This window comes from Micromys minutus (genome assembly GCF_963924665.1).
Source record: "Micromys minutus genome assembly, chromosome: 6".
Taxonomy (NCBI): Eukaryota; Metazoa; Chordata; class Mammalia; order Rodentia; family Muridae; genus Micromys; species Micromys minutus.
In genome coordinates this window covers 13,570,041-13,591,519 of record NC_137975.1, presented here as the reverse complement: position 1 = coordinate 13,591,519, position 21,479 = coordinate 13,570,041, and positions in this window count along the sequence as shown.

Sequence of the window (21,479 nt, the reverse complement as noted above, 5' to 3'; positions counted from 1 at the left end):
TTGAAACCCTATCTCCTGTATTCTTTGGACCTGGAACTAGCTGTGTATATGGATTGACCGTGAATGACCCTGCTGCCTCCAACTCCCCGGTGCTGCAATTACAGGTGCAGCCACCACTTCCAGTTCACTCAGGGCTGAGGATGGAACCCAGAACTTAGTGCAAACCAGGTGAGCACCCACCGACTCAGTCACGTGCTCTGCGCCATCCATTCAGATTTTTAAAGGGACTTGGCTTGAGGGTCTAAGTATCAACCTCTGTGTTTGTGGCAATTTTCACCTGAGTTGTCTCTTTCCACACTGCTATCTTGTTTCGTTTTGTGGATCTTTTGTAGACCATGTGGACCAGACTAGGCTTGACCTCCGAGAGATCTGTCTGCGTTCAAGTCCCGAGCCACCAACATGATTTGAACTGATAACTTTTGAGAGAAAAGGCAAGCCCAGGGGCTGTAACAAGTTTTAAAATCGTGAAATCCGTATTGCAGAAGGGACTGAAATCTATGAAAAACCAGATGTATGTGGACCTAGCCGACTTCACCCAAGAGCCTGAATACAACGTGTCATCGTGATTAATTGTGGGCAATGGGGGTCTTATGAACCCAAGAATGAAAAGCGTTTGTTTCTGTGCTGTTACAGTTATAGGCTCCATTTTGTTTGCAAGCAGTCCCTGGAGGACTGCGCATGTGGGATAGTCAAGGACTAGTCTACATGCATCCTTTACTGAAGCCCGACCAGGCAGGGGAGGTTCGGTAAACTATCATGTAGAGATGCAGTTTTCGTTTCAGAGAGCTCTTTCAAAGATGAGATAAAGGGGGAAAATGGGTTTCTAGTTTAAAGCATCTTTATAAAAACCAGGCAGTAGGGAATCTGCCAGGAGTTCTCAGAGAAGCGGAGGGACGCTCCGCCTACAGATACCAATGGGACTCAGGATTGTGAATAGAATTCTTTTATGAAACTAGCCGGGTGTTTTCGTCCTCTAAGCTACCAGAAGGTGGCGCAAATTCACCGCTGAAACCGCAAAGAAGAAGCAGAAGAAGCGAGGCTTTCTTTTCGTGCGCCGGCCCTGGGAGTCCAGTAAAACAGAAAGAAAGAAAACAAACAAACAAAAAACCCCACCCGAGCCAGTTCTCTATTTAAAAATAAACGAATAGCCCGAAAAGGTTCGTCTTTGTAAAAAATAAGTCACTCTCAGGTTGCAATCGTCCACGTTTTTTATAACGTGCCTCATCGAGTGAGAGTCAAAGGAGCAGAAGCGCTGGGTAAAGATTTTCCAGCGTTTTGTGTAAGAAACTTAAACTGCCGTTTCATGTGTTCAAGAACCACCATATTCAGAAATGGCTTGTGTTGATGGTTCAAATAAACATTAAAAAAAGCTATCCGGCACGCGTTCTGTTTTATTTGGAAAATACTCGTGATATTTAGGTATCTGGACATTTTTAGAATATCTAATACCAGACGCTACGGAAGTTCCTTCAGTGTTTTCCAAAAGAAAATTAAATGTGAACGGAGGAATCAAGGGATGCGCCAGCGACCTCACAGACACAAAAGGAGAGATCCCCGCAACCCCCCAAGCTACCACCACTAATACCAACCAGAATAACAAAATCTGCTTCCTTGGCCCTGTGGGTGAGGGTAACCTCTGAACTGAGCTCTGCCTGAAGTAGCTGGTCAGATGTCTGTGTTAGTGAACACTTTCCCAACAGCTTAGAACATTTTTAGGGACCGGATAGTCACCAAGAAGAAAGTTTTCTTTTTTCTTTTTTTTTTTTTTAATTATTTTTTTTCAGTGAAAGATTCTATCAGCTGAAGTATTGTAAAAGAGACAAAAACCAAACACCGAAAACCTACCAAACAAAAAGCATTTCTTATATTCTAGCTGAAAGCAGTGATTTAAAGCTAAAAGGTCTGTTTTGTTTTTAATAAACAAAATGATACTATTAAAAAAAATACTCCTAAAGCTTCTTATAAAAGATCCCAAGAATGTGTTCAAATTATAATTTCTAGGGAAATTCCAACTAACGAAGTGACCTCAAACTTAGTCCTCCTATCCCAACCTGAAAACTGAACTTAATCTTAGCAAATGTTACTAAATATAATGTATTTTTGTTACCAACTAAAATCTATCTTTTAAAAAATTAATTTACTTTCTGCGTTGATGGGATCCATTTTCATTTGCCTTCTTTTCCGTGTCTTGTAATTAATCTTTCTTGGTCTGTCCCTCCTAAGGAAAAAAAAAAAATGTGTAGAAAGGGAGAAAAATGAAATAAAAAGCAAACTTGTAGACTGTAGTTAAAATATTTTGCTTTATCACGCCTGGCGGAAAAAGAACCAAGAAAGCTGAAGTCAAGGCAAGCAAGAATCACAAGCCGGGTCCTTCCAATTCCGAACCTTAAGTTTATTTCTTAAAATCTTGGGGGCTTGGTTATTAAGCCGAGGGGACTTGGCTAAGAAGAGAGTGGATTGTAATTCAAGAGGAATTGAGAGAGGACTCGGGTTGGGAATGGAACGTGGGGGGTTGCTGGGAGGATTGGGTGGGCTTTCTTCAGTAACTTTTTCTTGGCAGGTTTCATGGGCTGCCCTGGGGTGTACACCGAGTCTCTAGGCTCACCTGGAAAAGTCACTGGCTTCATGGCACCCGCTTTGTCCGATGATCCTGGATAGCTCACGCTGGCAGAGACCCACGGGGAAACAAAATTCGCCCATTTACGACATCTTTTCCCCCTGTCCGAGTCGGAACAAGGTTTGGGGGATCTCGGCGCTCACGGGGATAAATAAGTTTTAAGTGGGGGCACATGTCAAAGTTAAACAACATTTACTTCGTTACTTCGCAGCTACGCTGCAGGGTGGGTCTTCATTTCCTAATTCACCATTTCTTAAAAAAAAAAAAAAAAAATTCCTCCTTAACATCTTTTTCTTTTCTTTTTCCTTTTTCCTCCCTCGATTCCTCCAAAAAGAAAAGGAAAAAAAGAGAAAAAACATCACCTGGCTTTGCCTTTAGCGCCCATGAGCCGACTTTAACTTGTGTTCCTTGTGCGTTATCAGGGCAATCCGGGGCCTCGGCCGTACTCGGGTTGGATTTTATTTGGGGACTTTTGAGAAATGTTTTGGGAACAGTGGGTGTGTGCGGAGAGCCGGGGAGTGTTGCAAACCTAAAAGAGGCAATTTTGTACACGGAGTGTGAGCCAGGATCCCCGAGCTCTGTGTTTCGGGGACGGCCGAAGCACCGCTTGCCCGAGTCCAGCGCAGTTCTAACTCGGGACGCGTCCCCGAAGGGTTGTGAGCTTTAGGGAAGGAAAGGGGAAGAGAAGGAATTGCCACCTCGGCTGCACTCCTTCGGTTTTACTTTTGCAATTGAAGGCTCCGGCTAGGGCTGGGTGGCTCTGGGCGGAAAGCTGGGCCCCAGGACTCCGAGGCCTTTGTCCCTGCCACTCCGCAGGCTTCGTAGTCCCCTCCCCTGGTGCCCGCCCCGGACGCGCCTGCTCCTTCCCGCGCCGACAGCAGGGGAAATTGAACCCCAACTCCATTTTGCATTTTGCAGCCCCTTTAGAGGGACTCTGAGGGGAGGCCAGAGAGAAAACGTGAAAGGACAGGCTGTTATTTATGACTGGTGAGTTGTACTGTGGCACCAGATGGCACCAGGCTGGGCCACCTCCCCCCCAGCTTCCCGGTTTCCCTAACGTTACTCCAACAGGGTCCTGTGTGGCAGTCACCCGCAGGGCAACGCCTAGGGGGCACCCCCTTCATTGCCTCAGCTCCTCACCACATCGCTTTAGCTAAATAAACTTGATAGTAAAAAGACTTAAAAAAATGTATCCCTTGCTATTAGAACACCCCCCCCCCAACCATCCCACGATTAATGATCTTTTGACATCTGTACACAGACAGAGGTGCTGTCCTTTCCGGAGGAGCGGAGGGGGGAGGGATGGCCAGGTGGAAGGTGGGGTCGGGTTAAGAAGCCCAGAAGGGCCTCACTTCCTCTTCGTTTTGTCGCCCTTTGTTGTACATACGGGGGCAAGCAAGGTCTGCCAATCACTACCGTCTCCCTTTCTTGTTCTATAAAGACAGGGTCGTCACAGCAACCGGGACATGACAGGCTGGTATCTCTCTCGAGCTCCAGGGGGCCCCTAATAGGATTGAAGAGAAAGATCAAGCGAACAGTTTCCTATTTGGGGCCCTGTAATAACTCCTAACTGCTTGCATATACATGGCCCTTACAGTTTGGGCAGACAACTTTTAATCCCAGAAAACAGGCCTGTTCTCCAGCAGGGTCTACTTTTAGAGAGAACCCTGACAGACTTTCTTCCCCTCCTGCCCTTATCCGTTCATCATCTTTCTTTATTTGAAAAGTGAGATGAACACTCTTCTCTGGTTTCACCAACTCCCCTCTCGGCAAAAACAAAACCAACCAACCAACCAAAAAAAAAAAAAAAAAAAAAAAAAAAAAAAAACCCAAAACCTGAAGGTGTGATTGCATTAATTCGTTATTAACCATCTGGGAATAAATTTAGAAGGAACAAAGACACCCGCTTTTTGGTATTCAGATGAAGTCTTGGGTGGGCTCAGAAGTTTGTCTTTGGAGGACATTGACCTTGAATGTGATTTCCCATAGGAGCAAAATGCACAGCCGGACCTGAGGCAAAGGATGAAAGTCTTTGCCCTGTGCCCTGTGTGCTCTGTGTTCCAAGAGAGAGAAACAAGGAGAGCTCGCCTTTCGGTGTGGTAGGAGGATGACTTGGTGTGGGCACTGGTGGCTTAAAGAGAAGAGGAGGGCGGGCGATTTCTTTCAGTCTCTCATCTGGGGAGCCAGCTGAACTGGAGTAGGAGGAACTAGTCTGAGACAAAGTGGGAGAGAGAGGGAGGGGAGAAGGGGAAGGGGAGAGGCAGAGGAAGAGAGAGAGAGAGAGAGAGAGAGAGAGAGAGAGAGAGAGAGAGAGAGAGAGAGAGAGAGAGAGACAGAGAGAGAGAGAGAGAGAGAGAGAGAGAGAGAGAGAGAGAGAGAGAGAGAGAGAGAGAGAGAGAAGGGGGCAGGAGTGGAAAGGAAGGAGGAGAGGGAGACTATTTGGGAAACCTAAATGCTAACTGCCTCAGAATAATCAGGATCACCAACATCTGTCACCACAGCTGTTTGTTTGCTCTCTGGTTAGAGAAAGAATCCCTCCCTCTCTCTCTCTCTCTCTCTCTCTCTCTCTCTCTCTCTCTCTCTCTCTCTCTCTCTCTCTGTGTGTGTGTGTGTGTGTATGTGTGTGTGTGTGTGTATTTTCCTCCTTCCCTCTCTCCCTCCCTTCTTCCCTCTGCCACTTCCTACCTCAGGCTATCTCACCCTTTCTCTTTCTCCCTTGGGCTGGCAGTGAATTCTAGACTAAAGAGTTCCAGGGTCTTCCTCTTCCAAATAGCATCTCTTGGGTCTCTGTACAGAAATTTGCTTAAAAACAAAACATGGTCTGTGTAGGGAGATGGCTCGGTGAGTATAGCAGTGGCCTATCTGAGTTTGGATCTCCAAAGCCCAGACTGTTTTAAAAGCTGATCATAATGGTGCAAGCTCTAATCCCAATACCTCCAAGGTGATGGAAAAGGGGGATCTGGAAAGCTGGGGTCAGGAGGAACTAGCCTGATCTACTGGTGCTAGATGATAAAGAGACCCTGAGCACTGATGCCTGAAGTTGTCTTCTGACTTTCACATGTGTGCTACACTCACATACATGACCATATTCCCTCATATTCACACACATCACACACAAAACAAATAAAAGGTAACAGTATTAATACGCACACACACACACACACACACAGAGAGAGAGAGAGAGAGAGAGAGAGAGAGAGAGAGAGAGAGAGAGAGAGAGAGAAAGAGAGAGAGAGAGAGAGGGAGAGACCAGCAGGACACTACTACCTTTTATGTAAATACAAGTAGTCTTGTGAAATGAGGAAAATGAGCTTTGTCATGTGGTCCCAGTTAGGGAAACTGAGGCATGGGAACTCTTTCAGTGGACTTCCTGGGAAGAATCAAAAGGCACAATTTTGTCTTCAGCTGCGGGCAAGCCTACCTCTTAGAGTTGGTAAGACAACACTGTCACCTACAAAGCTCACCCTGGAGGACTAGAGAAACAAGTTATAAAAAATAAATCACAAAAGAACTCTCATCATTATAAATTCAATTTATAATTTTAAGTGGGTTGCTGTCATGGGACACACATGGTCTATGGGCCACAGTTGGAGATATCTAAACCACTGCATTCTCTGCACACAGAAACTCTCTTCCTGCAAGGGCTTGTGAGAGGCAAGGATGCTGATAGCAGAAACACGTGGACATGTGTTCTGAGGTTATGGGGAAGAGCTCTGACAAAGAAGCATGGCCACCTATCCGGCTACCACCATGGCCACCAATTGGCCATGCTATGGAAGGTATCTCGGATTTTGATGAAAGCTTGAAGAGAGTCTCTGGAAGACAGATAGCCGACCAGGGGACCAAAGTAGGAATAAAAGAGGAGAAAGCAGGGCTATGGAGCCCTGAGGTAACAGAGGTAACATATCTGGGGTTATTTTAGATGGTACCATGTGGTATCATAAGGCTCTAGTGTAGAATTTTCTTTCATAACTCAGTAAGACTTGGGATATTCTTAAGGAGACTTGTTAAGACACAAGAAATAAGCAACCTGGGAGTCTCAGGAAGTCCCTGAGAGTGATTGGATGCACAAGGCACTTCCCTCTCCAAGCTTATATAAGTAGGAAAGGCTGACAAGAAGACAGAGAGCAGCTGAGCTGTCTGGAAGACACAATTCACCTGTCTAGTTGCTTGAAGCTCATGCAGAGAGCTCCAGGTCTCTAGCTTTCTTGAGTCACTGGCAATGCTGGGTTGGCCTTTCACTGATTCAGCTGTCTTTGAGTCACCCATGTCCTATAAGCCACGGCTCATGCATATTCTATAAACCTAACCAACTCATTGGCTCACCAATTTGGACCTTGGTGATATTATTACTTTGGTCTGTATCTGGGCTGAACAGATACTTGTTTATGTGTTCCCAGAAATAGTGTCACACAGGAGAAGACCTGGATTCTCATATCTTGGTGCTATGGCTGTGGTACGAATGAGATATGATCAGGGCTGTTGCAAACCAGCTCAGGGCAATGTCTGATTTCCCTTTTCTGTGGCTATGATCAAACACTCTCCCAGTGACTTATGGGGGAAAGGGTTTATTCTGGCTCACAGTTCATCGCATCAAAGCAGTGGGAGCTTGAAGCAGCTGGTCACATTGCGCTCACAATCATGAAGCAGAGAGCAATAAACACGGGCTATGCAGCTCAGAACCCCCTGCCAGGGAATGGTGACACTGACAGTTGGTGGGTCTTCTCACCTCAATCTGATTAAGATAACCTCACAGGCACAGGCATGCCCAGTAGATCTCAAGCTGACAACAGGCCAAAGGATCCAGAGCTATGAGCAAATAGGCAGACATAGGTGATTTGGGTAACTAGAGGACGATGCAAGAGCTTAAATATTATTTAATGTATTTGAATGCAGCATTGCCCACAGAAGGTCTGGTCCTCATGATGACACAGAAACATAGACTCTAGATAGATGAGCTTTCTTACAGCATTGACCCTTTCTTTGTCAAATAACTGGACACTTGGCCTTGTGGCTGAACCTCTCCTAGAATTCAAAAGCTAAGACCTGGAATTGGGAGGTGGTTGCACAAGTGTGAGGAATTAAGTTTGATCTCTAAATCCATGTGAAAAAAGCCAGGCAGAGTGGCATGTGTTTGTAATCCTAGCACTGGGGAGAAATAGGAACCCTGGGGATTTCTGTTCAGCCAACTCAACCTACTTGTTGCATTCCAGGCCAGTCAGAGACATCTCAAAGTAAAGGTGGACGGCACCTGAGTCATGACACACAAGGTTTTCCTCTGGCCTCTACATGCGTGTGCACACATGTACACAAATTCACCTTTACATACACTGTGGTGGTTTGAATAGAATGATCCCCAGGAGCTTATATATTTGAATGCTTGCTCATTAGGGAGTAGGCTATGTGACAGGGATTAGGAGATGTGGCCTTGTTGGAATAGACCTGGCCTTGCTGGAGGAAGTGTGTCCCTGGGGGTGAGCTTTCGGGGTTCAAGAGCTCAATCTAGGTTCCTACTGCCTTCCAAACTGGATGTAGAACTTTCAGCTACCAGGTCTGCCTTTGCACTGCTGTGCTCTGTGGTATGAGGATAAGGGACTAAATCTCTAAAACTGTAATCAAGCCCCACTTGTGTACTTTCTTGTATAAGAGGTGCCATGGTACTGGTGTTTCTCACAGCAACAGAATACTGACTGAGACATGCACTCACACATTTATCAGTGTTCGAAGGGCACATACCTGGTCATCACACACCAGAAGGATGGAGGCTAATGAAGAGTATCTGCCTGGAAATTTGGGTCCAGCTTTCTCCTCCTGTCTCCATCTTCTGACTGTTGGACCTTACTATGGGAATCTACTCTACTATCTGTCCCTTCCAAAGAAAAAACTAAGCTGGATGACCTTTAAAGTTGTCCTGGCTGTAGGTGACTGCACCATTGACATTGTGCTGTCTGTCTGTCTCTTTGTATGTGTATGTGTGTATGTATGAAATCTGAATATGCAGCTATGCATGCATGTGTGTGCCTGTGAGGATGTTGCTTCTCAAATATCCCCCACCTTAGTTTATGAGAATATCTCAGAATATCTCATTGGCTTGGAACTCAAGTTAGCCAGTGACTCCTAGGAATCTATCTGTTGTGAGCATTCAACATGTGCATCACCGTACTCAGCTTTTGATCTGGGCCCTGGGGATCTATCTCAGATCCCAACACTTGCACTGCAAACTCTTCATTAACCAAGTCAGCTTCCCAGCCCCAAGTTTTTTATACTCTGTCTACCTTGCCTGAATCAAAAGAAGCAATATTTACATCTGGCAGGTTATTTTTAGCTTGGTTCTTACTTTTTGATAGACTGTCGTTATTTTTATTTACGGTTTGTATTTGAGTGTGTGTGCACATGAGTATAGATGCCCACAGAGTACAGAGGGGACTGACTCCTGGGGACAGAGTTACCAGTGCTGATAAACTGTCAGTCAAGGGTACAGGGAACTGAACTCAGATCCTCTGCAACAGCAGCATGCTCTCGTAAACACTGAGCCATCTCTTCAGCCTTTCGTCTCGTTCTTAACAACTTTGTTTGCATTGAACTTTATTAATATTTTGAAAGCTTCATCCAGTCCACTCTCACTTGATCCATGGGATTGTCAAAGAAAATGCATAATCCAGGGACTTTATCCTTTCCTGTACAACTGTAATAATCATTTCAATCTACACAGGATCTCTACATGTCAATGCCTGCCTTACGTTAAATTGATTTTTGAATCACCACAACCTGAAAGGTGTCACTCTACTTTAGAGAATGTTCCCAACTCAATGGCTGAGTTCAAATTTAAACTCAAGTCTCAGAATGCCATGCTTTATAAATCCTGAAGAAATCCCACAAGGCTCGCCAGGCAAGATGCCTCTGTCTTTAACCACTGTTTCTTGTGTACCTTAAGATTCTATCTCATTACTGAAAGCTATTGGCCATTGAAGCTCTCTTTGCCCTACCCATATGAAATACAATGAAACAAAGGAGGTTGGGGAGATTGCTCAGAAGGTACTTGCCTTGCAACCATGAAGATCTGAGTTCAAATCTCCAGACCATGTAAAAAAGCTGGATGTGGTGACGTACTTTTGTACCCCTAGAGATTGCTGGCCAGTCAGCCTAGTCTACTTGGAGAGCCCCAGCCCAATGAAAGGCTGTCTAATAAAGCAAAGTAGGGCCAAGGGGAGATGGTTCAGTGGATAAGAGAAGAGGTGCAGGCCTGAATTTAAAAAACTCCAGCACCCAGATAAAATGCTGGACCTAGATGCATCTGACTTGATAACCTCAGAGCTTGTGAGTTGTGGAGACAGGGCCTTGCTCCATGTCAGAATACCTTTAGTTTCAGTGAGAAAACCTTGTCTCAAAGGAATAAAGTAGAAAGTGATGTAGAGGGACACTCATATCCTCTGCTGGCCTCTGCATATGTGCCAGGAATGTATATCTACACACACACACACACACACACACACACACACACACACACACACACACACTTAATGAATATAAAATAAGATAGACAGCACCTTAGATACCACAGTTGTGTTTACTGGTCTTTGTCCTTTACAGTTGCAAACACAGGAACACATCTACACATTCACGCACCTACACCTACCCCCTACCCTCACACACACATACACCAGGCAAGCTGCCAACAAATATTGATTGAACACTTATTGTGCTCAATCGGTACACCATAGTCTTCTGGATCCTGAAGAAATTTTAGAAAAGTCTCGTTCCTTAAAGGCCTTACACTTGAAAATCAAGAAGCCAGTGAAATTGGTACTATGCCAAAGAAAGAACCATATCTCGTATCTAATGGAGGCCACCAAACTTCACTCTGCTCCTGTGGCAGTATGTTGGTTTAACTTCTTCCTCACGAAAGGTGACCGTGGTGGGAATTCTCTAAAACTCTTCCATATGAGGCATTGGTACGGAGACCCAGTGTTCCACGGTAGCCTACAGGAAGCACAGCAGCTTGGCACCTTATTTTCTTCCTACAATAGTATGTGATTTTCCTCTGGGGATAAAATGATCACCCCCTTGCCATTTTAGAATAGACAGCACCTTGTCTAGGGGCCCATGGCAACTGAGCAGGACAGCTTCAGTGGTATGGGTCTATGGTAACAGAAACAGAGCTATTGGCGGAAGTGGGGAGGCTCCCACACCTCATCTGTAATTCCAGCCCTTGCTCCTCTTTTCTCCCCCAGCCACAAGTGATTTGAGGACATCAAGGAGTACCTAGGAAGTAGAACATTGACTAAAAGATGACGAGTGATTCAGTTTCCATCAGGTCATGACCTGCTATGTCATAGTGACGTAAGTATTTGGAAACCACTTATGTACCCAGGAAGCAGCTTTTCACTCATGCAAATGAGCCCCCAGAAGAAAAGTTTGCTAAGTTGGACTTTGGTAGGATGAGTTCTTTGGTCGGTCTTGGGAGTGCATCTGTGGCAAACAGGCACCTTCACACCTTTCCAGAAAAGAATGATACCATACTTTCCTGTACTAAATGGCCTGACTTCATGATTTGCTCAATAGCCTCGAACCTCAGTTTTCTCACCTCAGTAGGATGGTAGGATGCTGAGCTGTCCTTGGGATGGATGATCCATGGAGGATGCTCAAGGAAATGACAGCTATCAGAACTCTACTGTGGTAGTATGTTCTTGAACCTATGAAGGGACAGCTGGTTCAAAATGAGGAGCTCGGGAAGTAGATTTTTACTCAATGACTTCCGGTTCTGATGTAACCTTTGGAATTTGAATCCTGTGATTCATAGATAGCCAACTCCATCCCCTTCCGGTTGTGCAAAAAGAAGGCCCAAATCAAGGCCCAAATCACAACCATTGGTGTGGAGGGACAACTGGGCTAATTGTGGATAGTTCTTTTGTGAGAATGTAGACCCCCAAAGTAAAACTTGAGTGTTGTTCCTTGGCAGCTAACTTCCTTGGTTTTTGTTTGTTTTTGTTTTGTTTGTTTGTTTGTTTGTTTGTTTTGGGTTGAGCTGGGTTTCTGTTTGTTTATTTTTTGTGGGTTTTGTTTTGTTTTTTGAAATGGATTTTCTTAGTGACCTGGAGTTTGTTGATTAGGATAGGCTGGCTGGCCAGAAAGCAGAAGGGACCTGCCTGTCACCACTGTCTTCCCAGCACTGGATGGCATTTACTCACTACCTCATCCAATCTCTGTGTGTGGGTGGCAGGGTTTGTAAACAAGTCCTCGTGCTTTCGGAGAAGCATTGTACTGATTTCATCAAGTAGCCCACTCTTGCTTGGAGTTCCTCAGACAGTGAGGGCCAGAGTTCTGAAACTAAAGCTGTCTAAAAGCTCATGCCTTAATGCACCCAGCACCTGGGCAGCACTCTTTGGAGCTCTCCCTTAAGGTGGCTTCTCCGTGTGAATGTTCTGGGATGGTGTCCATTGATCTTCCTCGGATTCTCTGAAAATTCTGAACCAATCATGGCAGACAGTGTCCTCAGGGATCTGGGCCTCAGCCTCCTTTAGCTTAGATTTTTGTTGTGGTAGATGAGGCTAGGAAGCTCTGGAACAAGCTGAGGTATGCCCTGAATCCCTAGTACGAGGACACTAAAACAACGAAGGGTGGAGGGGAAGGTACCAAGGATGGAGGCTCAGTCATACATCCTATCCCCCAGAACATTCTGCAGACCCACACCCCACTGAATTCTATAAGAGAGAATCTCAATTGTTTCTTTCAACCTTTCATGTCTGTTGTCTTTGCTATTCTTATTTTTTTTTTAAAAAGCTCTGAGATTAACACACCCAAGGAGATTATGTGCATCTTCCTGTGAAGACCCACATCAGCTTCCACTGAGGTTTTGGGGACCCCTTTCCCAATTGCCATTGGCTTCAATGAAGGGTGAGGCATACACCTTCATACCCCTTGTTCCACAATCTGGCCTGACCACTGAGGAGTTACTCAAAGGAACCAAACCACATCGAGATTACATTTGAGGTTCAATTCCATTTCCTCTGCCTCTTCACTGTATCCCATCCCCGATTCTTACTCTTTTCCTTCCTCACTTTCTCTCCCTTTGCAGTTTTTGGAGTCCCAGAAAGCACTGTGCTAGCAAACAGCCTCTCCCTTCCAGCCGTTAAAGCAGCACACTGCTCCCAGGTGCAGAATGGTATTAAAGCCAACACCTGCTCCCTGACATTTGCTCTGACACTGTGGAGTTCGGTGTGCCCATGTTTACTCAGCCTTTGAGGGCAGCAGCACACCTCTGCCACCTCTAGCTTTAGAATGATCACACTTGAAGCCCATAGGCTGCTGCTATAGATCACTCATCTAAGGCAAACTGACTGTTCCTCAGTGCTAGGGACACGGATGGGGGTCTGAAAAACTATGGAAAAGCTAACTCACTGAAAGCCAGATAATCCCCAGACCTCATTTTTCCCACTGCAAATGACTGCCTCCAGTTCTGCCCCTTTGCCACACCAGCCAAGAAGCCAGTGGACCGCTTTGCCGGGCTCCTTTTATCTTCCTGGCCCGAGGGGGGCATGGGCTAATGATCAGTGAAATCAGAAAAGGCCAAGAGGCCTGGCTAATCCACAAATTGGATCATCCTTTCCTGAATAATCAAGAGAGTGGCTGGCACAAGAGTTGGCTTCTCTCTTTGATCATTGGCGTGCTCAAAACACACCTACATTTGCTTCCTGTGGGAATTCTCTAGGAAGTTGAGGGCTGGTTCTGTTTGGCTAAATAAAACTCATATATAGGACAAAAAAAAAAAAAGGAAAAAAAAAACCTACCCCACCATCTCTGGAGGGAGTGTTTTAATATGAGAGGAAGAAGATAACTGAAACTCTACACAGGTTGTGCAAGCTCCAGGTTAGATGGGCCAGTGCTGTTTGGTTCTGTTGATGTCTCTCTGTGATCATCTGGAATTAACCATATGTAACAGTCACTGTGCTCTTTGTAATGTATCTGTCATACTAGTGGTAATTATATTTTGATATGGTGTTGCCAGTAACAATTAAATATGAATGACTTTACTTTTTGAAAATTCATGTACAGAGATGTTAATTTTTTTAGTCGAAAAGGACTCTTCTGTGATTTGTATTACAAGATGATTTTTTTTCTTAATAAGGTTTTCTTTGAGGTTCTTTTAAATGCAGGTGCATTTGTGGTTGTCAAGTAATTTGGTTGGCAAAGTGCATTCACATGCAAGTTCTTATGGTAGGATTCATGGTACATGTACTTTCATTACTAATTTGAGTATGTGTATGTATGAGTGTGTGTGTGTGTGTTTGCAAGTGCGCGCGCATGCGCGTGTGAGTGCACCTGGAGGCCCCAGGTCAATATTGTCTGTCTTTTTTACTTTCTCTTTATCTTATTTTTTAAGACAGTAAAGCAGAGCTCACTCATTTGTCTACCCTGGTTGAAAAGCAAACCTCAGGAATCCTCTGATCTCTGCCTTCCTGGCATCAGGATTGCAAATAACCACAATGCTTGGCTTTTCACCCGGGTGCTAGGGATCCAACTCATGTCCACATGGTTGTGCAGCGAGTACTTTATCAACTGAGCCATCTCCCCAGCTCCTAGGTTTGAATGATCATTAAGGAGCACCCATCTATTCTTGATCCTGGCCAAAAGCTGCACTGCACAAAATAGATGTCCATCCTCAGCTTGGGACATTTTCCTCATCACACTGTAATGGGATTAGGCCTCTTCAGCAAAGAGAAGTAAGCATGTCATGAAGAGACATTGATGGGAAGACAGAGGTTCCAATGTCATGCCCCTGAAGAGGCAAGGACCCTGCATCTCTGGCACTGAACTCTGACTCTGCTACTTGTTATTACAACAGCCACTATCCTCATCAGAGCTTCTGTGGCATCTTGAAAGATGTACCCTAGATCATGCCTGAAGATTGTTGATACTTTCTCACAGATGCCAAGGGTGGTTGGAGATTCTAGCAGCTTCTTCCTGCACCTCCTGGCTACTTGTATACAACGTTGGCCCAACTTTGCATTGCCTTGTGTGGTCTCCAGGAGTATAAGACTGCACAGAGGGTCAAAGGTTAGCTGAAACGGGAGAGGAACTCCATTCTTTCAGCTATGCACTCTGGGTGAGATTTCTGCATTGAGGTCACTTATGCTCCTGTAAGTAACCTCTGGCCCATATCTTGTAAGCAAGCCAATAAATTAATTTGTGCCCCAAGTTGGGCTTCAGTGGGACAGAGCTATGACTGATTGTTAGAACCCATAAGAAAGGATTAGGTATTTGCTTACATTTCCCCTAGGAAAGTACGTTTCTGGAGATTCTAGGAGCAATGTCATATTCATTCTCAAACTTTTTTTATTTAACTATGCTTCTGCCTACTGCTCAAAATCCTCCAATATTTCCCCATCTGGCCCTGAATCACATCCAAATATTCCTCATAATCCCACAGCCCTCATCCCATGCCTGCTGCTGGCCTCTTTCAGCAAGCTCTTCCTCACAGGCTCTAACAAGGCAGATCAGCCAAGTTCACTGGTGGCCCATTGGCACACATACTTTCCGTCCCCAGAATGTGTCCCTCTAAGCCTTTGCCCAGTTCTCCTCATGACCTCATTCAGGTTGGATGATAGCTCCACAGAAAAGGCCTTCTGAGGCATGGAGACTCAGCTCCCCTTTTCTCTGGCCCCTCTGCTGGCTTGATTTCACTCTACACTTCTTATGACCCTCCCCCACCCCATCCTGAGTCATTTGTTGATCTGTCTGCTGTCTTTGCTGATAAAATTGTAAAGCCATGCAAGTAGGAACTCCCATGTGACCACTGCCTCGAAATCTGTCTGCGTCTGATGCCCAATAATCACAAAATGGGGGACTTGGGAAAGGCGGTCCTAGGAAAACAAAAACCCTGTTTGTGTTTTCAGGATTAGGAGCCAGGCAAAGAAACCTTAGTGGAAACAAGTTGATGGTGTTATTGTTGCTGACAATTAACACAAGACCTGATAAAACTCACATCTCTGTAAATATTTGTTAACATTTTGGCCTTAAAGAGCCTCAAGGAGCCTTCAGTGCAAACTGAAACAAATTTTCTTGTTAAACATGGCCTCTCAAACCTATCTCTGTCTTCCCTCTCTTCCCTCTCCCTCTATATTTCTCTTTCTTTCTTTCTTTCTTTCTTTCTTTCTTTCCTTCCTTCCTTCCTTCCTTCCTTCCTTTCCTTCCTTCCTTCCTTTCTTTCTTTCTTCATTATTTCTTTTCTTTCTCCCTCCCTATTCTTTTCTTCTCTTCTCTTTCCATACCTCCCTTTCTTCCTTCCTTAACCAAGACCCTCATACATGCTAGACAAGTTCTGCACCACTGAGCTACCTTTCCAGTCCTCATTTTCACTTATTTTGAGGTAATGTTCATCTTAGCCTTTCAGGCTGGCTTTGAACCTTTTTCTGTATCTCAGAAATGGCTTGAACTTGCAGTTGTCCTCTGCATAACTGTGGTAACAATGGTGTGCAGCCAGGCCTGACTAGGAGCCATGTTTCAGATACAACCAGGAAGAGTCCTCCCCCTGTTCAAGAGTATAACTGTAAGAAGACAGTACAGCCATCATTAGCAGACTGTCCAGGGCTGGTTCAGTGGAGACAACATGTAATGGTGTAGGCTTGCCATCTTCCTCATTTTTCAACCAGAAATGCAGAGTCATCCTACAAATCACATTTGAAAATGGTTGTTATTATGTTCCGGAGTTTGAGTCCATTGTCATGTTTGTAGGTTCACTGGGAGGACCCTTAGGAGCTAGTTTACCTTTGCCTTGACAGTGAAACTCAAACACAGCAAAGGCTCACGAGGAATTATGGGGTTGTGGGTAGGCTCCTCATGTAACCTCTTCCCCCAAAGAACTCACATCTTTTCCAGCAACAAAAATGACAATGTCCTCCTTGTACACTTGAGGATAGTATGTGTGTGTGTGTGTGTGTGTGTGTGTGTGTGTGTGTTGTGTGCATGTGATGTTTCTGACTATGGCTGTCTGCCAGTTTTACACTGGGGACAGGGCTCATACTGGTAATTCCAGTGCTTGGGAAATGGAGACAAGACATTCTCAGTGTTCCCTGTTAAGCCTGGTGAATCCCAGATTCCAATAAGAGACTGTGCCTCAAATGGCAAGGTGGAAAGCTTCCAAAGCTGGCCCATGGCTTCCATATATAAAGTGTATGCATACTCTTTCACATACATGTGCAATATCATACATAAGAACCCTTCCCCTCCACACAAATATAAGCTTTTTGCTATGGGATCATTCAAGAACACATAAAAAGAAACCACATTTTGAACCCCTGTGTCTCCATCACCCTGTTGCTGCAATGACACGCCTATTTGACTCATCAATGACCTCACCTACTTCTTGTCCATCTGAGTCATCTCTGAAGCAAATCTCAGAAATCCCATCTTCTGTGTACCTCATCAGGGACCTGATACTGTAAGGGACCTGGAGAAAAGTCCCTTGGAGAGGGCTGAGAAGATGGGTTGCCTGATCTTGGCTGGCATGAGGATCCAAGTTTCATGCCTAGAATCCACGTTGAGAAATAATGAAGCGAGTGTGGTGGAAAGCACAGTCCTGGGGCGGTAGAGGCAGGCAGTCCAGCTTCATCAATAGCCAGCCAGCCTAGCCTGTTTGGTAAGTTCCAATCAGTGAGAGACCCTGTCTTTAAAAGCAAAGCGGATAGTGCCTAAGGGATGACACTTGAGGCTGACCTCTCCCTTTACCCAGGTGCACACACAGTATGTGAAAATGTAAGTGTGTTATACATAGACAAGAACAAGAATGTCTCATCAATCAAGGACCACAGCTGACCTATTGTGCATCGAGACAGGGTAACATGTGGGGATCTTGAAATTTGCCCTTGATAGCAGCAGGGGAGCCCATTGCAAGCTAAACCATGGCATGTTACGTTTGCCTGTGATTTGTTTCGAAAGTCTCACTGTGATTGCTTGGGGGCAAGGTCACCTGGGATTGGAGGAACAAAATGGAGGTTAAGCTTTTGTGCTAGCCATAAAGCAAGTGCTCTACACTAGCGTATTGTGGTAGGGATGCAAGGAAGGCAGGATGACTAAGCAGTGTTCAAGGCTGACTCAAAAGTAATCAGCATGGATGAAGAATAGGTTTGTGGGGTGGGATATGTGTGTACATATGTGTGTTCATGTGTGTGTATGTGGAGGCCAGAGGTCAACTATGAGACTGTTTCATGAGTGTATTGGTATAATATGTTTGTTGGAACAGGATTTCCTACTGATGCTAGAGCTTGATGATTGGCTAGACTGGGTTATTTGCCCATCTCTGCCTCTCCAGTGCACTGGGATTGCAGGAGCCACTCCTGGTTTTGGTATTTTTTGTTTGTTTGGTTGGTTGGTTTTAACGAACTCAAGTTTTCATGCTTGAAACAGACTGAGCCATCTCCCTAACCTGAACAGATAAGGTTTTAAGGCCTCCAGCTGAGCTAGAGGATTAAGAAGGGAATCCAGATTAATCTCAATAGCTAACATTTATTGAGTACAGTCAACATAGTTGAGTGCTAGAAATGTGGTAAGTTAAAATCCTATTTCTTTTCCATGACCAGGTTTCGCTGTGTTGTTTCTGTTTTGGACATAGGAGAACTGAAAGCCACTTATTCAAGACACAAAAGCCTGTATGGTTGTGGTGCCTTTGGAATGTTGTAAGTTGGCTAGACTAAGCAAATTTTGCAAAAGTGGAAAAAAAAAAAAAAAAAAAAAAAACCCTCTCTTGTAAGGTTTAGCAAGGAGAATTGGGGATGGTCAGGTAGTGGGTATTCCGAAGCTGGCACAGGTACATGATGCTCTGAGGGACCCGTTCTTCACTGTCAGACAGCAGGTGGGCCTGACTCACCTTCCCCTGACCGGGGTCTCTCTACCTTGTGTGTAGCGTAGTGGTGTGTGTGTGTGTGTGTGTGTGTGTGTGTGTGTGTGTGGGAGAGAGAGAGATAGATAGATAGATAGACAGAGAGAGAGAGAGAGAGAGAGAGAGAGAGAGAGAGAGAGAGAGAGATCTTTCTTCAGCTGCTGTTACCTTTGCTTCTCTGTTTAGACAATATCTTTCACTGGACTCGAACTTGCCAAGCAGATTAGATTGGCTTGTCTGTGAGTTCCAGAGATCTGTTTCTGCCTCCAGGAGCATGACTCTTTTCAAAATGTCCCCCTCCATTGTCTCTTTACAAACTGTGAGTTCTGAAAATTGAATCAGGCCGTTATCCTTGGGAGCCAAACCCTTTCCAACTTAATCACCTGATCCCAGGACTCCAGCCCCATAGTCACTAACAAAACTCCAGCTCCTACAGGGAACTCCCATCACCAGACTCAGAGACAGCAAAAGTCCATCCTCATGAGCCCTAGTTAGTTCTTTGTGTGAATCCCAGGTGGTTCATGTCTCTGTCTTCCTTCCTGAGCTGTCTGTCCAGCAGCTATCAGCTCTGGAGTGAGACACAGAGCACCTTACACAAGGGCCAGCTCTCACAACTGTATAAGGCCAAAGTCCTATAAAATCACTTGTATATACCTAAAATTATACATTGTTATCTCTTTTTATGAGTCATGTGTATGTACATATACACGCATATTTGTCTATCCATTCTATTTGCCCATGTATACCTATGTATGTATGTATGTATGTATGTATGTATGTATCTGTGTGTTTAAACTAGTCTACCCAGTTCACTCTATTTATGCATATATGTATATATCTATGCATGTATGGATATATCCATGTATGTATCAAATATACCTGTCTAACTATCTACTTACCTTACTTCCGACCCATACATTGATCCATCCATATCTCTTAGTGGTTTTGCTCTTGGTATTAACTTGATCACTGTGAAACATGTACTCAGTGATGTGAGGATGATCTGACCTCCAGCTGTTTCAGCCCAGTATCTGCACACTTTCTGACTCAGATTATATAGCAGTGGGAGGGGCCTTCTCAGAAAGAGCTAAAATCGCCATGTTTATACAGTCTTGGAGCGGGGAAGTCACAGGTTGTTGGACACTCCAGAGGATCTTTGTGTGCTGTGAATAATGAGGAAAGGGACATCAGTGTGGGTTAGCCAGAACTGGAAACAGGTTTCATGGTGAGGAGACTTGATTTAAGGCTTCCAGGCTGGAGGGAGCTGGTTAAAGAAATGAGAAGAGAGTGGCTGTTGTGAGAAGACAGCCAGCAAGGAGGAAAGGCCCACATCAGGAATAAGCAGGGCCCAGAGAGATCAGCCTGAACAGTCCGGGAAGGCTGTATTGATTATGTGGCCATTCCTATCTATTCAGGCCCATGAGTTATACCTCCCCAAGGGTCTGGTAGACTCTGGGTATTGTGTATTGTACCTGGCAGGCACATTTCTACTGTGATTAAATTCAACCTGCCTCAGACATTTTGTGAGCACCTAGTATACAGCAGGGTAATATTCACTCTCTATGTGAATAAAACATGAACTCTTTTTCTGAAGAAATTGGCTGTCTGGTTATTGAAAGTCTATTTATTTTGGCTAAATTGGATTGAATGGAAAACTTGGGCCAATAGCAGAGCTGACCTTGCAGGTTTGGTTCCAGTTGTGGTTAACTACATGCATAAACTCTGAAATTTAGGTCGATCTATTTACTGTCCACCCCAACATCACCAAAAGCTAACTAGATCTGCCTACTGATGATCTAAGTTATTTCTATTTAAAATTTACCAACTTCTTTTTTTTTCTTTAGGTAAGTGGGGGAGAAGTCTATAGAACTAGTCATATGTGAGACTTTTTTTTAAATAGGTAAATGCAGATAAAATAGAGAAAGCTAGGGAGATTTTTCTAGTTGGTAAAGTATTTCTCTTGCAAGCATGAGGACTTGAGTTAAATCCTGAGAGCCATTGCAAAGCCATAGGGTGTGGTAACATGAGCTTGTAATCCTAGGACCAGTGAAGAAGAGACAGGCAGGTTGCTGGGACCCACTTGCCAGCCAGTGGAGCCTCCTGGGTATGTTGTAGGTAAGTGAAGACCCTGTTTAGAAAATTAAATTAAATTTGAAAGATGGCTAGTGTCTGAGGAATGACACCTGAGGTGTCCCCTGGACTTCACACATGCTCATTCATACATATGTCTGATGTCTTCTTACATAAATTGCACACACACATGCACACATGTATGCACACTTGAACACACATGCATAGAACCCCCAACTCCCACACACAGAGGAGGCATACATATCTATTAAGTTCTGATAAGTGTCACTGACCATGGTAATAATCAGGTATTACAACCAAGTGTCACATTCAGTGCTGAGTATACATTGAAAGCTTGGGTATGATGGATAAAGAAAAAGAATGCACAGCATTTTGTTAAAACTGGAAGGAGAAAAAGAGGGCAAGCCGAAAGAGGTAGACTTGCTCTGGCATCATGTGGAGAGGGGATTTACTGTTCTAGGGTCCTGTAAGGACCAGGGGAACATAGAGGACAGATTTCTTCACTAGGACTTGTCCGGACAGTAGTGTTCCTCAAGTGTTTCTCCTATGGACCTTCAGTGAAGGCGAAAAGCATGCTGTAAGTCTAATTCTAGCACAGGCTTTTCTGTGGTCAGCTAAGATAGTAAAGCCCAATTGCATTAGTCTCATGTTCATTTGTGTTGAAGAGAGAGTGCCCAAGGAACTCCAAGGCAGGGCACACGACAGCTGGCCCTGAACCTCAGTCTTTCAGACACCAAATTCTCCCAAGAGCCTTGAGCCAAAGAACTTCAGTCCTCATCTCAAGAAGGATTTCTGGCCTTGAAATACACACACTCATCTCAGAACTGGCTGTATCCTAAAAAAAAGAGAGTCAAAAACTTGATCCTCTGCTTTCCGTCCTGTTTTGTTTTTTAAAAA